At 34.2% G+C, this 15059-nt stretch overlaps 1 protein-coding gene across 3 annotated transcripts in view; it reads left to right on the forward strand.

The window, feature by feature from the left end:
* The window catches only part of lrrc4ca (leucine rich repeat containing 4C, genome duplicate a), a 778552-nt gene that overhangs the window by 610321 nt on the left and 153172 nt on the right, over window positions 1-15059 (forward strand). The gene's annotated exons all lie outside the window — the stretch shown is intronic.

Genomic DNA, 15059 nt, shown 5'->3' on the forward strand with positions numbered 1-15059 from the left:
TACAATATTCTGGAGGGTTTTTTGGGGGAATCACTTCATTTTAATACTGTGGCCTCTAAGTAAAAGATCTGGAATCACGCACTGATTTAGAAGATAAGGAAAAAGATGCGCGCACTCGCGGGGTTCTGCTTGCGTTTCATTGCGCGCCCTTGAGCGTGCGAGCATTAAAGCTTAGAAAGGAGGACCACTGGAAGAGTTTAGCATTTCCACGAAGCAGAAAAAAAAAAAATGTTTGTGATAAATGCTTCCCCACATGTAACATACTAAGCACATAGATAGATAGATAGATAGATAGATAGATAGATAGATAGATAGATAGATAGATAGATAGATAGATAGATAGATAGATAGATAGATAGATGGGTTACCCTCTTGAATTTCCCGCAGGACATATACACTATCTATCTATCTATCTATCTATCTATCTATCTATCTATCTATCTATCTATCTATCTATCTATCTATCTATCTATCTATCTATCTATCTATCTATCTATCTATCTATCCACCTGAAAATCTGCCATATTTAGCACGTGTATCTCTATGTCATAGTAATGTTTCACAAATAATTAATCATATGTGTAAAATATTTAGTCACCGAATTTAGAATTCAAGGATTGCATCACTGGCATCCATGGCTGCTTTTTCTTTTCTTTTTTTTTTTTTTTTACTTCTCATAGTTTTGTCAGAAGCCTCTCTTATTCACAGCCTCTGTGCCTTGAAGGGAGCTGTCCTTCTTAACGTGGTGCTGAAATTAAAATTAGCCTTCTTTGCTCTCCCTCTCTTCAGCTGGAAGTGACAAGTCTTAGGTCGAGGCTCAAAACACTGAGTCACCATTCTGTGGAAAAATAGTCATCTTCATTCTTCAAGTAACAAAGCAACAGATGACACATTTGTGACTGTGTGCCCGTGATAAATCATTTGCCAATGCACCAATCTTGAAAGCTATTTTTCAAGCTAAAGTCATACACCAAGCAACTAATATCAATACAGATGTAAAGTTACCGATAAAAAAATATTAGACCACCCCTTGTTTTTGTCAATTTCTTGTTCATTTATCAACTAAAGGTACATTTGTTTGCACAACTATAATGATAACAACAAGAATAGCTTAATTTCAGAGCTGATATCTACACGTTTTCCATGTTTTCTTGATAATAACCAATATCACTTCAGTTCTTACATCAATAGCTTTGACATTGTACTGCAAAAACAGTGCTTTTAGGCATTCCATTTCATCTTTTCTGTCGGTTTCAGTCACATGATACACACAGGAGTTAGCACTTGATTGCACAACCATTGTTTTTGATGACTTTTGATGGTCTAATCATTTTTCATGCGACTGTATGTTGTGATTTGTTAATGGTATGGGCAATCTGGAAATCCAAACTTTGCTCATTGGTCTACTAAAATAAAAAATATACATAAGTTTTTTCCACAGCTTTTGTTAACATTGTCATTTTCTCATAAATAAAAGGGTCTGTTTTATAAATACATGAATATTCACTATATGGACGCACATATCGGGATTTCAATTAACATTTTTGCTTTATTTTTAGGACTACGTTACATTACTTCCAAAATGCTTGAGTTAGTTTACACTAAATTTTACTTAATTTCTGTTTCAGTCACATGATACACACAAGAGTTGGTACTTGATTGCACAACCATTGTTTTTGATTACTTTCGATGGTCTAATCATTTTTTATGCGACTGTATGTTGTGATTTGTTAATGGTATGGGCAATCTGGAAATCCAAACTTTGCTAATTAGTCTACTAAAATAAAAAATATATCTAAGTTTTTCTATAGCTGTTGTTAACATTGTCATTTTCTCATAAATAAAAGGGTATGTCTAATACATACATGAATATTCACTACATGGACGCACATATTGGGATGTCAAACATTTTTACTTAATTTTTAGGACTATGTTACAAGCTTGTTTAGACTAAATTTTACTTAATTTCTGTTTCAGTCACATGATACACACAAGAGTTAGAACTTGATTGCATAACCATTGTTTTTGATGACTTATGATGGTCTAATAATTTTTTCCATGACTGTATGTTGTGATTTGTTAATGGTATGGGCAATCTGGAAATCCAAACTTTACTCATTAGTCTACTAAAACAAAAATATATCTAAGTTTTTCTATAGCTTTTGTTAGCATTGTCATTATCTCATAAATAAAAGGGTATGTCTAATACATACATGAATATTCACTAAATGAACGCACATATCGTGATGTCAATTAACATTTTTACTTCATTTTTAGGACTATGTTACAAGCTTGTTTATACTAAATTTTACTTAATTTCTGTTTTAGTCACATGATACACACAAGAGTAAGTACTTGATTGCATAACCATTGTTTTTGATGACTTTTGATGGTCTAATAATTTTTTCCATGACTCTATGCTGTGATTTGTTAATGGTATGGGCAATCTGGAAATCCAAACTTTACTCATTAGTCTACTAAAATAAAAATATATCTAAGTTTTTCCACAGCTTTTGTTAACATTGTCATTTTCTCATAAATAAAAGGGTCTGTTTACTACATACATGAATATTCACTATTTGGACACACATATCGTGATGTCAGTTAACATTTTTACTTCATTTTTAGGTCTATGTTATAAGCTTGTTTATACTAAACTTTACTTAATTTCTGTTTTAGTCACGTGACACACACAGGAGTTAGTACTTGATTGCATAACCTTGTATTTTTTTTATTTCGATGACTTTTGATGAACTAATAATTTTAAAGAAACAAACCTGTGCTTAGACAACAATGCGAACCATTAGAATTAACCCACACATATTCTTGGAAATCTACTTGAGTGAAGGTTAATATAAAGTCACGTTTACTTGCTATCGCTGCTTTTAATGTCAGCGGCAGGCGAACTTGAAAATAGTTATCTGTCATGTCGGTGACAAAGCTGCATTGGTGGTAAAAGCATAAATAGAGGTTGCTGCCACTCTAAAGGCATACAATGAATTGCATCTCTCACCTGTGAAAGTGGGAAGCATGGCGAGCATCAGTCATTCACTGAAAGAAAAGCCCTCTATATGATGGAGTCACATCACCTTGGGGAGACAAATTAGACTGCTGATTTTATGTTTCTGGCCTGTCAGATGGCTTGGCATGATAAATCCTCCCTACATATTCCCATGATTGCAGTTGTTTGCTGGCAACTGGTGCAGAGTGATTCATTGTAATAAGGAAAGAGACTATTCCTCCTCCCCAATTTAGCACTTCTCAGGCTTTCCTATCCGCATGGCGACGTCTTTTGAAGGTGAATGTGTGCTCTGTGTTAACTGGAATAAAAGGAAATCCAGTCAACTTAACTTAAACGGGGTTTTGCTTCTAAAAAAAAAAAAAAAAAAAAAAAAAAAAAAAGGTTTACCAGGACACTGAATCTGAATCAATGTTTGTTTATTTCACTATGCCGGAGTGACAACAGTTGTGTCCCCAGGGTATTCCTATTAGTTCTCCTCAGCTGTGGGTAATAGCCTTAGAGCAGGTGCAACAGGGGACTGAGTGGGACTTCCTGCTGCTCACAGAAAGCCAGTCTTCAGTTGATAATGTTGCCACCGTAGACATCTGCTTTATGACCATTTTCTCCAACCATTGTTGTCTGACTTATCTATTGAAAATCACTCCAAGCAGCCATGTCAGAAAATTAATGAAGTTGTCAGCTGGAAAAGGGCACTACTGCAATGAGGTGCCAGGGTCTTGCAAAGCGACAGACTGTATATCCATGTTCCCTTCTCACACTCTTTTGTCATTTTTTTTTTTTTTTTTTCCTCCTCAGCCTATGACTCAGTTCAGATCAGGGCCAGCACTTTGTGCCATATAATAAATGTTCATTTCTCAAATCGGATTAATCTCTGTAAAGCCCAGCTTAGGACACCATTAGCATTCATTTCTTTCACTGCCGGGGACTTGTATCAATAATGGAGCTACCCTTACATTTTTCATCTTCTCTGGGTATAAAATCTCTCAGGGGGTTTCATTCAACGAGAAAGCGAACAGTTACAGTGATCCGTTATCTACTCCCTCGGCTTTTGTATTGGAAAATAGCAGCGCGATGCTGGGGGTCTGAAGTGTTAGGGCCAGATAGGGACTCTAAGCTGCAATGCTGAAGGTGGGGGAAAAAAAAAAAAAAAAAAAGCCATGATACAGGAGATGAGGTTGACAGCGTTCACATAATGGTGCATAGATACTAAATTCAGAGCTCAACAATTCATATCACCAATACTTATGAAAGGCATTTTTACAGGTGTGATCAAGAGTCAGATGTTTGCACTCCGTTCTCTACACTGTAAAAAGTGACGGTAGAATTAACATAAAAAAAATTGTAAAATTGCAACATAAAAAACTGTAAGTGACAATACAATGCAAAGTTGTTTATTTGAAAAGATTTTTGTGTTAACGATTAAATCAAATATAGCTGTAGTTTTTACAGGAAGAGTATGTGAACAAAACCAGATTTGGATGTAGAAATGATGGATTTCTATTGTTTTTAGAAAATAAAACTGTACATTGAAAACAGTTTAGTGCTGTTTAAATTGCAAAGACCATAATGTGGAAATAACGGCCTATTTACTTTTATTTAGGGTGGGGAAGCAAAATTTACAATATTTTGAGGCAGGGATTGAAAGACAGTGTATGACCAATTAGTTTATTGAAAGTCATGAGAATTTATTTGCCACAAGAAAATGGACATAATAGAAAATGTTTTTATTCTATGTGTCCTCCTTCTTTCTCAATAACTGCCTTCACACGCTTCCTGAAACTTGCGCAAGTGTTCCTCAAATATTCGGGTGACAACTTCTCCCATTCTTCTTTAATAGTATCTTCCAGACTTTCTCGTAATAGTTTTGCTCATAGTCATTCTCTTCTTTCCATTATAAACAGTCTTTATGGACACTCCGACTATTTTTGAAATCTCCTTTGGTGTGACGAGTGCATTCAGCAAATCACACACTCTTTGACGTTTGCTTTCCTGATTACTCATATGGGCAAAAGTTTCTGAAAAGGTTTGGATAATAGTGTTAGGTATGATTATGACATCAATATATGTTTGGTTTCAAAACAATTGACGTAGTGTCTGCTGAGAAAAAAACAACTAAATGTTCATCGTACATTTTGCTTCCCCACCCTGTATATCTATATAAGTTATAAAAAAAAAAGTAAACATTTAACAATTTAACATTTTAAATTTGTAAATGAATGGGTTGGTAGAGTTGGTAGAGCGGCTCGTCCAATAACCAAAGGGTTGGTGGTTTGAATCCTGGCTCTGACTGTCCATAGTTTAACCCTTTCATGCATGAATTATGAGAACCTTAATCATGATCCCCCCCGCCCCTGTTTTTATTCCTTTTTAGGCATGAAAAAAAAAAATGCAGTGACAGCTTTTTATAAACCTGTTTTTCATGGAGCTGCAAAAATGTCCACTCAAATGGATACGATGCATTTAATTTTTGAAGCATAGAAACATGTATTTACTGATATACAGAGAAAACTATGAAATATAAACACTTTTAATGCTGTTAATCTGATGTTTTCTCATATTTAAACATACTCTAATACTAGTTATTACTCACTTCATGGAGATAATATACAAAAAAAAGACATTTTGTTAAAGAAAAGTGATAATTACAGTCTAATAACAATTGATTTACACTCAAACATGTAACTGCAGATCAGGTTTATCAAGAACAGCAAAGTTACATATGCATAAGTGTCCACTGTGTTGGCTGATATGGAACTAAAACAACAAAACCCATGAATATACAAGAGAACAGCTGGAGAATAGCTGTCCACTGGAGTGACCAGTATGCATGAAAGGGTTAAAGTGTCCATGGGAGACACTGAACCTTAAATTGACCTGGTGGCTTTGGACACCATGAAGGTGGAGAAAATGTACTGAATAAGTGCAGTCCATTTACCACTTAAATCTACATGTTTAAACTGTTAAATCTACACGTTACTCCGTAAATATGTTTACAGTTGGATGTGTTTGTTACAGTATTCTTCTGGAAACCACAGCTGCCAGTTTTTTTCCGTAAAAACAACAGGATTTTTTTTTTTTTTAATAGTCTGTGTGTATTCTTCTCTCTTATTGATTCGCTCGTATTAATATGATTTTTTTATCAGTTAAAGTCAGTCCAGTATTTCAAGACATTTGATGGGCTTTTTTTTAGTCAGTGATGGAAGCTGAAGCTCCCGTTGGGTGCATCATGGCTAATGATCACTGCTCTTATCCATGTGGTCAGTCATGTGGTAGTTAATTATGCATATTGCAGAGGTAGGCAAGAAACAAGACTCCTTTACACTCAACGGTCCAAACAAACAGCCGCCGGCCACCAAAAGCATCTCCTGATTTAAAATCTGTACTTTAAATGTAGTGTTAGGGTTATCAATACATTTTAGTGATTCAAGTAAAATGTAGTTTCTTAGCTTTTCAGCAATGTCATTTTTGTCGTTTTTGGATGTTCATAGGCACCAGTGAACATGAAAACACTGTTATCTTCTGCAACATTGATTCACGAATACAAGCTATGTCAACTGACAAATGGTAGCAGTCGCAGATGCTTATATTAATGTTCAGTTATTGACATATTTTGCTGTTTTTACCACTGAGCTTTTATGAAAATCTACATGATCAGTTAATTAAATATAGACGAGGCAAGTTTATTTGTATCGCACATTTCAGCAACAAGGCAATTCAAGGCGCTTCACACAGGACATTGAAATACAACGACAAGGGAAAAAGAAACACATTTAAAACATTATAAAAGAAACATGTAAAAGGTGATTAAAAACAGCAAGTAAGAAAACAACACGTAAAACCCAAAAATAGAAAAACACACACGTATTAAAGTAAGAGTTGTAGTGCAGAGTTTGGAAGGAGAATATAAAATTCAAAAAGTCAAAATCCTTTTAGTCAAAGGCAGCAGTGAACAGGTGAGTCTGGAACCTGGACTTAAAAGAACTCAGACTCTCAGCAGACCTGATATTTTCTGGTAGTTTGTTCCAGATGTACGGAAGCATAGAAACTGAACGCTGATTCTCCGAATATATATAGATATAAATATTGAAAAATAGCTTCTTTTCACTGAAAAATGCAAAATGCAGTGAGTAATATTATCATAAATTAAAAAAGGTTAGATGCAGATGAAATATTCTGTGTAAATCACCTTAAAATAGTTCTCTTTAATGGTTGAGAGACTTGAAGAGATGCTTTTACGAAGCTTCCGAATGTTGCTTTTAACATAACAGCCAATGATGTGATTTTGCAAGTGTGCTACAAGAGCAGATATTGTAATATTGATTGATATTGATAGTGTTATCAACACATTTTAGTAATTCAAGTAAAATATAATTCCTCAGCTTTTCAGCAACGTCATTTTTGTCTTTTTTGGATGTTCATAGGCACCAGTGAACATGAAAACACTGTTATCTTCTGCAACATTGATTCATGAATACAAGCTATGTAAACTGACAAATGGTAGCAGTCACAGATGCTTATATTAATGCTCAGTTATTGACATATTTTGCTGTTTTTAACTCTGAGCTTTTATAAAAATCTACATGATAGGTTAATTAAATATAGAAAAATAGCGTCTTTTCACTGAAAAATGCAAAATGCAGTTGGTAATATTATAATAAATTAACCCTTTCATGCATACAGGTCAGTTATTTTAAAGCTGTTCTCTTATATATTCATGGGTTTTGTTGTTTTAGTTCCATATCAGCCAACACAGTGGACGCTTATGCACCATCCCATAATACACTGCAATTCATACCATTACTGTAACTTTGCTGTTCTTAATAAACCTGATCTGCACTAACATGTTTCAGTGTAAATCTATTGCTTGTTATTGTTATTAGACTATAATTAATAGTTTTTTTTTTTAAACAGAAAGGGTTTTTTTTTGCATATTATCTCCATGAAGTGAGTAATAACTAGTATTAGAGTGTGTTCAAATGTGAGAAAACATCAGATTAGCTGCATTAAAAATGTTTTTATTTCATAGTTGTAACACAATATATCAGTAAATATAGATTTCTTTGCTTCGAAAAATCAAACGCATGGTGTCCAGCTGAGTGGACGTTTTTGTAACACCATAAAAAATACGTTCATTAAAAAAAAAAAAAAAAATCAATCACATTGGTTTTTTTTTTTGTCTTTTTTTTTTTTCATACCTAAAGAGGAATAAAAACACTCAGGAAAAAATCTTGACTAAGGTTCTCATAATTCATGCATCAAAGGGTTAAAAAAGGTTAGATGTAGATGAAATATTCTGTGTAAATCACCTTAAAATAGTTCTCTTTAATGGTTGAGAGACTTGAAGAGATGCTTTTACGAAGCTTCCGAATGTTGCTTTTAACATAACAGCCAATGATGTGATTTTGCAAGTGTGCTACAAGAGCAGATATTGTAATATTGATTGAAAGAAAGCACACACACACACACACACACACACATACACACACCTCCGTTGCTATTCAAATGCGCTGGAGGATGATGCATGCGGTGCTGCTTTGAGGAAGAGTGGTCAGATTTGTTAGCTGTGAGAATCTAACAACTGGTCACAGTTTTATCATAGCTGACACACCATCAAAGTCATTATAGTCTTTCCTACAACAAGAAAAAAAAAAGGACTTGTTTCCTGCTGATGTACCGGTGGTGAATGATCATCTGAAGCTCGGGGGCTGCGTGCTGTTGGAGCTTGTATAATATATTCTACTCTATCAACTAGACACAAGCAAGCATCTTAGGAACAACACGCGTTGGTAGACGGACGTGAACGGTATCTGCGCTCGCCACACTCATTAGTCATCCTTTCTAGCATGTCTGTCTGAATGCTCTGTCCAGGGAAAGAACAGCTGAGCGGGGGGACGACCAGAGCACATTCCGCACAGTCGATGGATTAATCAATTGGTGTTCCAGCCCAGCCCATCCATCTCAGGGAATAATCTGGAAGACATCATAAAAGTGCCATTCTGTCATTGTAGAGGCCAGGGAGCATTGCTTATTCTCTCTCTCTTTCTCTTTCTCTCTCTTTTTCTGCATATCTCGATTACCGTTTTCAACGTGAGAACAGGAATGGATTAAATGGGATGTGGTTAACGTATGTTCATTACGTTTGATCTTTTTTTCTTCAATTTCAATTTGACACTACAGCTCGGAGTATTTTTGGTTCTGTGACTCAGTGCTGAAGTAGATTTTCTTCCATCTCCACTATCTCGCACTTTTTTTTTTTTTTTTTTTTTTTTTTGCTTCTTTAGTCAAATTCAGCTAAGGGCACTGACCTGATTTCAGGATGCATCATTACTCACCACTTGCCTTACATCACCTACCTTGCCACTCATTATGATGGTGTCGTCTCAACTTAGTAATCTTCACCTTTCCCTCTGTTGTTAGTTTCTCTTTTCTTGACCTCGCTAGAATGTCACTTGCTGCTAAAACTAGACTGACACCACCCGAGGAAGGACTGATGTGATGGCTCCATTAATAACAGCTCACTTGAGCACCGCTCTCACATGCTTACAAACAAATCCCCGCACATACACAAAGGCACACGCAGATAACACGGTTAAACTCTATACGTCTGAGCCAAAGGGGAGTCATTCTTCCTGCCTTACAGGTATCTGGTCTGTTTAAAGTGATACGAGCCCTGGTACCGCATTAATTCTCGCCGCTAAATTAAAAGGTTAATAGGCTGGTGAAAGGGGGCTATGCTATCTCTCGCTGCCTTCCTGTTTAATCCAGACAGTGCCCTATGGAGGCAGCGTTTCTGGAATCCTTCTAAGAAAAAAAAAAAAAAAAAAAATCAAAGGATTGAAGGTTAAAAAAAAAGAAATAAATAAATGAATAAAAGTCTGAATCTTCATTTGATGACTGTGGAATTTGGAGTGAACTGAAGGCTCAGTCCTCTAAAACACTCAAAGTTAAAACATTTGAACTGGAGAGATGCCCTTCAAACAGGTTTTTAATGGTCGCATGGCAACAGAGCTGTGGCGCATCCCCAGGCAGCTTATGAGCTGCTAGCTAAAATAGAGGTTGTCAACGGACACCAGCCTTCACTGACAAAACTACAATCTATAGCACAGGCGTCAAACATGCGGCCCGGGGGCCAAATCTGGCCCGCCAAAGGGTCCAGTCCGGCCCTTGGGATGAATTTATGAAATGCAAAAATGACACTGAAGATATGAATCATTTTAGTTCAGGTTCCACATACAGACCAATTTAACCCTTTCATGCATGAATTATGAGAACCTTAATCAAGATTTTTTTCCTGAGTGTTTTTATTCTTCTTTAGGCATGAAAAAAACAATGCAATTGAAAATTATCTTATGATAAATAAATAAATAAACAAATGAATAAATAAATAAACAAAAACTACAGGGTGGGGAAGCAAAATGTACAATATTCTGAGGCAGGGATTGAAAGACAGTGTATGACCAATTAGTTTATTGAAAGTCATGAGAATTTATTTGCCACAAGAAAATGTACATAATAGAAAATGTTTTTATTCTATGTGTCCTCCTTCTTTCTCAATAACTGCCTTCACACGCTTCCTGAAACTTCCACAAGTGTTCCTCAAATATTGGGGTGACAACTTCTCCCATTCTTCTTTAATAGTATCTTCCAGACTTTTTCCTAATAGTTTTGCTCATAGTCATTCTCTTCTTTCCATTATAAACAGTCTTTATGGACACTCCAACTATTTTTGAAATCTCCTTTGGTGTGACGAGTGCATTCAGCAAATCACACACTCTTTGACGTTTGCTTTCCTGATTACTCATATGGGCAAAAGTTTCTGAAAAGGTATGGATAATAGTGTTAGGTATGATTATGACATCAATATATGTTTGGTTTCAAAACAATTGACGTAGTGCCTGCTGAGAAAAAACAACTAAATGTTCATTGTAAATTTTGCTTCCCCACCCTGTAAATAATGATAACTCGTAATTTTTCTCTTTGTAAATGTAAATATTTTCATGTATTTACACTAAAACAATGTATAACTTCACAAAAAATGTGAATCACCTGAACAAATATGAATAACCTGAAATTTCTTAAGAATAATAAGTACAATTTAAACAATATTCTGCCTGTTAATAAATGTTCTGTGTCTTTGTAGATCCACTGTGATCTGTAAGTTATAATAGAACGTAGAATAACACGGTTCATTATGTAATAACAATCCAAATTAATATAATTTCAGAGCAATTTAGAAGAAATTAGTCACAGGAGCTACAGGTAATGGAATCAGAACTTTAACCACACAGTTTAAAGATGAATTTAGCACATTACATTTTCCTGAAAATAAAAATGTGTCAAGTGCATTTTGTAATAAATTTCTCAAATTGTTATAACTTATTACATAATGCAAAAAAATTTACTACATAATGCATTGATGTAGTTTATTACAAAATGCATCAGTTTATTACATAATGTGGCTTTGTTACAAGATGACGTGACATTCTTATTACATCTTGAACTTTTATTGCATCATGGGAATTTATTACATAATGCGGCTCAACAAGTATCTGTAACAATGTAAACAACATTTCTGGCTATAAAAAAGAGCTAAACCGTCACACATTTGGTACATACATAATGAACCATGTTATTAAATTTTTAATTTTTTATAAAAATGTGTCAAGTGCATTTTGTAATAAATTTCTCAAATTGTAATAACTTACTACATAATGTGAAAAAATAAAAAAAAATTGTTTTACGACATAATGCATTGAGGTAGTTTATCACAAAATGCGTGAGTTTATTACATAATGCGGCTTTATTACAAGATGACGTGACATTCTTATTACATTTTAAACTTTTATTACATAATAGGAATTTATTACATAATGCGGTTCAACACACCTGATCTATAGTCTGTTTTATCTCGTATATCTGGTTGTTCTTTAATGTGTTCTGTCACCCAAATAACCAACTTTTTCAATAAGAAAGTAGGTTGTTAAACACAGTACAGATAAGTGCTTGTGTGTATTATATACTGTTTACCTTTTACCGTGTAGTATGGTTTTTAAGATGAAAACAAAATTACCCTGTAGCCATAATAGGTACTTGACCTGTTCAAGCTTATGCGCTTTTTTTCCTGGCGTAGATTCTGTTTTGTCCATAACAAATTACATGGTTTATCTTCGAGGGGTGTTGTAAAGACGATGTCCCTCCCACTTAAACAAAGAAGGAATAACCGTTGACCCTGATCCACTTCATTTTCACAAAGGTTTCCTCAGGCCATTTCATCAGAATACAGGGAATCTGGAAGTAGGTTGTACTGAGAGGCAAAAAAAAAAAAAATGCAATCGGAAGGTTGTAGCTGTTGAGTAAAAGGCATGGAGCCGATCATTCAAAAATCCATTTGGTCTTTGAGAACACAAAGCTGTAATATGTTTTTTTTTTTTTGTCAGTAGCATTCATCAGTGTTTGACCCTGCATGTGTTCGTCTGTACTTCTACCAGAAATAGTGTTCTTATCTTTTAAACAGCTACAGCAAATTCGCTGGATCAAAGTTAAGCCACGTTCATTTGTACAACACATGTCATACACAGAGGTGATTCAGAAAGGAGAAAGCTGCTTTATGAACAGAAACAAACAGTGACGGAAAGCCCATAGATGAGTAAACAATATAATTAAATGACCTTCACAGTCTGTAAGCAGATTATTGTGGACGACGTGCTGTTAAAGCCAACTGTAAATGAAGCTGGGAGTGTTAAGTAGAAATGTGCATGAATAATCAATTAGTCCAAATAGTAAGAATGGTCAAAATCTTTTTTTTTAAGAGTCAACTAATTCATATTTGGTGTGGGAGGAGATGTATGTTATACTACAGAGACACAGAACTAATATTTATGGGAGTGTTTCTGCCAGAGGGCTGCATATAAAACAATTTACAGTGTCTTAAGTGTTTTAAAAAAATTAAACTGTACTTGTAGTTCACAAACTATTTTTTAATATAATTTGTTTTTATCATTATTTATTTATTTATTGCTATTATCCTTATTATTATGTACCTGGAGAGCACATGTTAATGATACCATCATGACTAATAGATATATAATAAATATAAAAGAGTAATGTAAAATGAAGAGGAAAATAAATATATATTATTATCCCTTGTGTGGTGTTTGGGTCTGTGGGACCTGTTTTCATTTTAATTAAATTGTATTAACCCTCTGGTATCTGGGTGCGCCTTTTACGCACACTTTGCATTTTGTTTTAAAAAAACTTCATTTTATTTTTGACAGTTTAAATAAGGTTAGAATTCAAAAGTTGTTCATTTTTCCATGATCTTTAAAATTCTGGCCACCAACTAAAATGTGCACATTGTAAACAAAAGAAAATTACCAGACTAGCATCTGTCTGCCAAGTGTGCCTAAAGCGCACTATTTCTTCCATTTGATATGTGTGATTAGGACTGACCTTGTTTTCCAAAAATAAAATCAAATTAGAGCAGAAAAATAAATCAATATATAACATTTAATAGTTTGATTTATAGGTGTGCATTTTACGCACACTTGGTGACAGATGCTAGTATTTTTGTAAATTTGACCTAGCGCCAAAAATAATAATGCAAATTCACCAGTATTGGAGTTAATCATTGACATATGCCAGGATGAAAAAATCAAATCATATGTGATCCACTTTTTATGTAGTATATTGAAAAAAATTTTTCATTTTCATTTTTCTTTTTTTTGTCATTTTTGCCATTTGTAAATAAAACTATATCTGGTAATTAAAAAAATGTTTCAATTAAATTCACACAAAAAAAGTACAAAGTGTTGTGCAAAAATCCCAACTGAAAAAAATAGCTCAAAGTTTTATAACTTTTTGTTTGTAGTGTATGTTAAAATGTGAGAAAACATCAAATTAGCAGCATTTAATGTTTTTATTTTATAGTTTTCACACAGTATATCAGTGAATACATGTTTCGTTGCTTTAAAAATTGAACGTACATTTTTGCAACTCCGTGAAAAATAACTTAATAAAATAATAATAATAATAATAATAATAATAATAATAATAATAACAATGATAATAATAATAATAATAATAATAATAATAATAATAATAATAATATCATTGTTTTTAAAATGCCTAAAGAGGAATAAAAAAAAAAATCTTGATGAATGTTCTCATAATTTATGCATGAAAGGGTTAAAAAGGTGATTTCAGTTTAGTTTTACTTCTATGCCCCGATATCACAAATAACAGATGGGCCTCAAATGGCTTTACTATATGTACCATATACAACATGCACCGCCTTTAGTTATAGAAGAAAACACTGTAGAAACCTCTGTTAGAGCCACAGAGGAGGGATTCATCTTCTGCAGTGGACACATAGTCTCATAGGTGTCGTGTGTACATTCTGATAATAGAGGACGGATGCGTGTTTTGTTCCACAAGAATATATTAAAAGTAGGTGGAGTGATGAACAACATTCAGCCAGAAACTGGTACAAGGCCCAGATTCCACAGCTCAGCCCTGGGACCCAGACAGATTGTACTTCTGCACATGTAGGGAACTTTTAGATGTTGTCTGACAGGGTCATGACACATGCCTATTGTGGCGTAAATGTCTTAAAGGAGTGATATTTTGCTTTTTACTTCCTGTTTTTGCCGGCGTTGGTTTGTCTGTCTGTGTGTAAGATAGAATTTAAAAAGTTATATATGGATTTGGATGAAAATTTCAGGAAATGTTGATACTGGCACAAGGAACAAATGATTGAATTTTGGTGGTGATGGGGGGTGGGGGTGGGGTAGGGGGGCACTGATCTGCTTTGGCGGAGGTCTGCGCTCTCCGAGTGCTTTTCTAGTTTAACCCTTTCATGCACGAATTATGAGAACCTTAATCAAATTTTTTTTCCTGAGTGTTTTTATTCCTCTTTAGGCATGAAAAAAACAATGTAATTGAAAATTTCCTTCTGAAAAATACATAAAGAAATTAAATAAATAAAATAAAAATAATAAAAAAAAAAAATAAATAAAATAAAATAAAAAAATAATAATGA

Source organism: Sphaeramia orbicularis, chromosome 6 (assembly GCF_902148855.1).
Source record: "Sphaeramia orbicularis chromosome 6, fSphaOr1.1, whole genome shotgun sequence".
NCBI lineage: Eukaryota > Metazoa > Chordata > Actinopteri > Kurtiformes > Apogonidae > Sphaeramia > Sphaeramia orbicularis.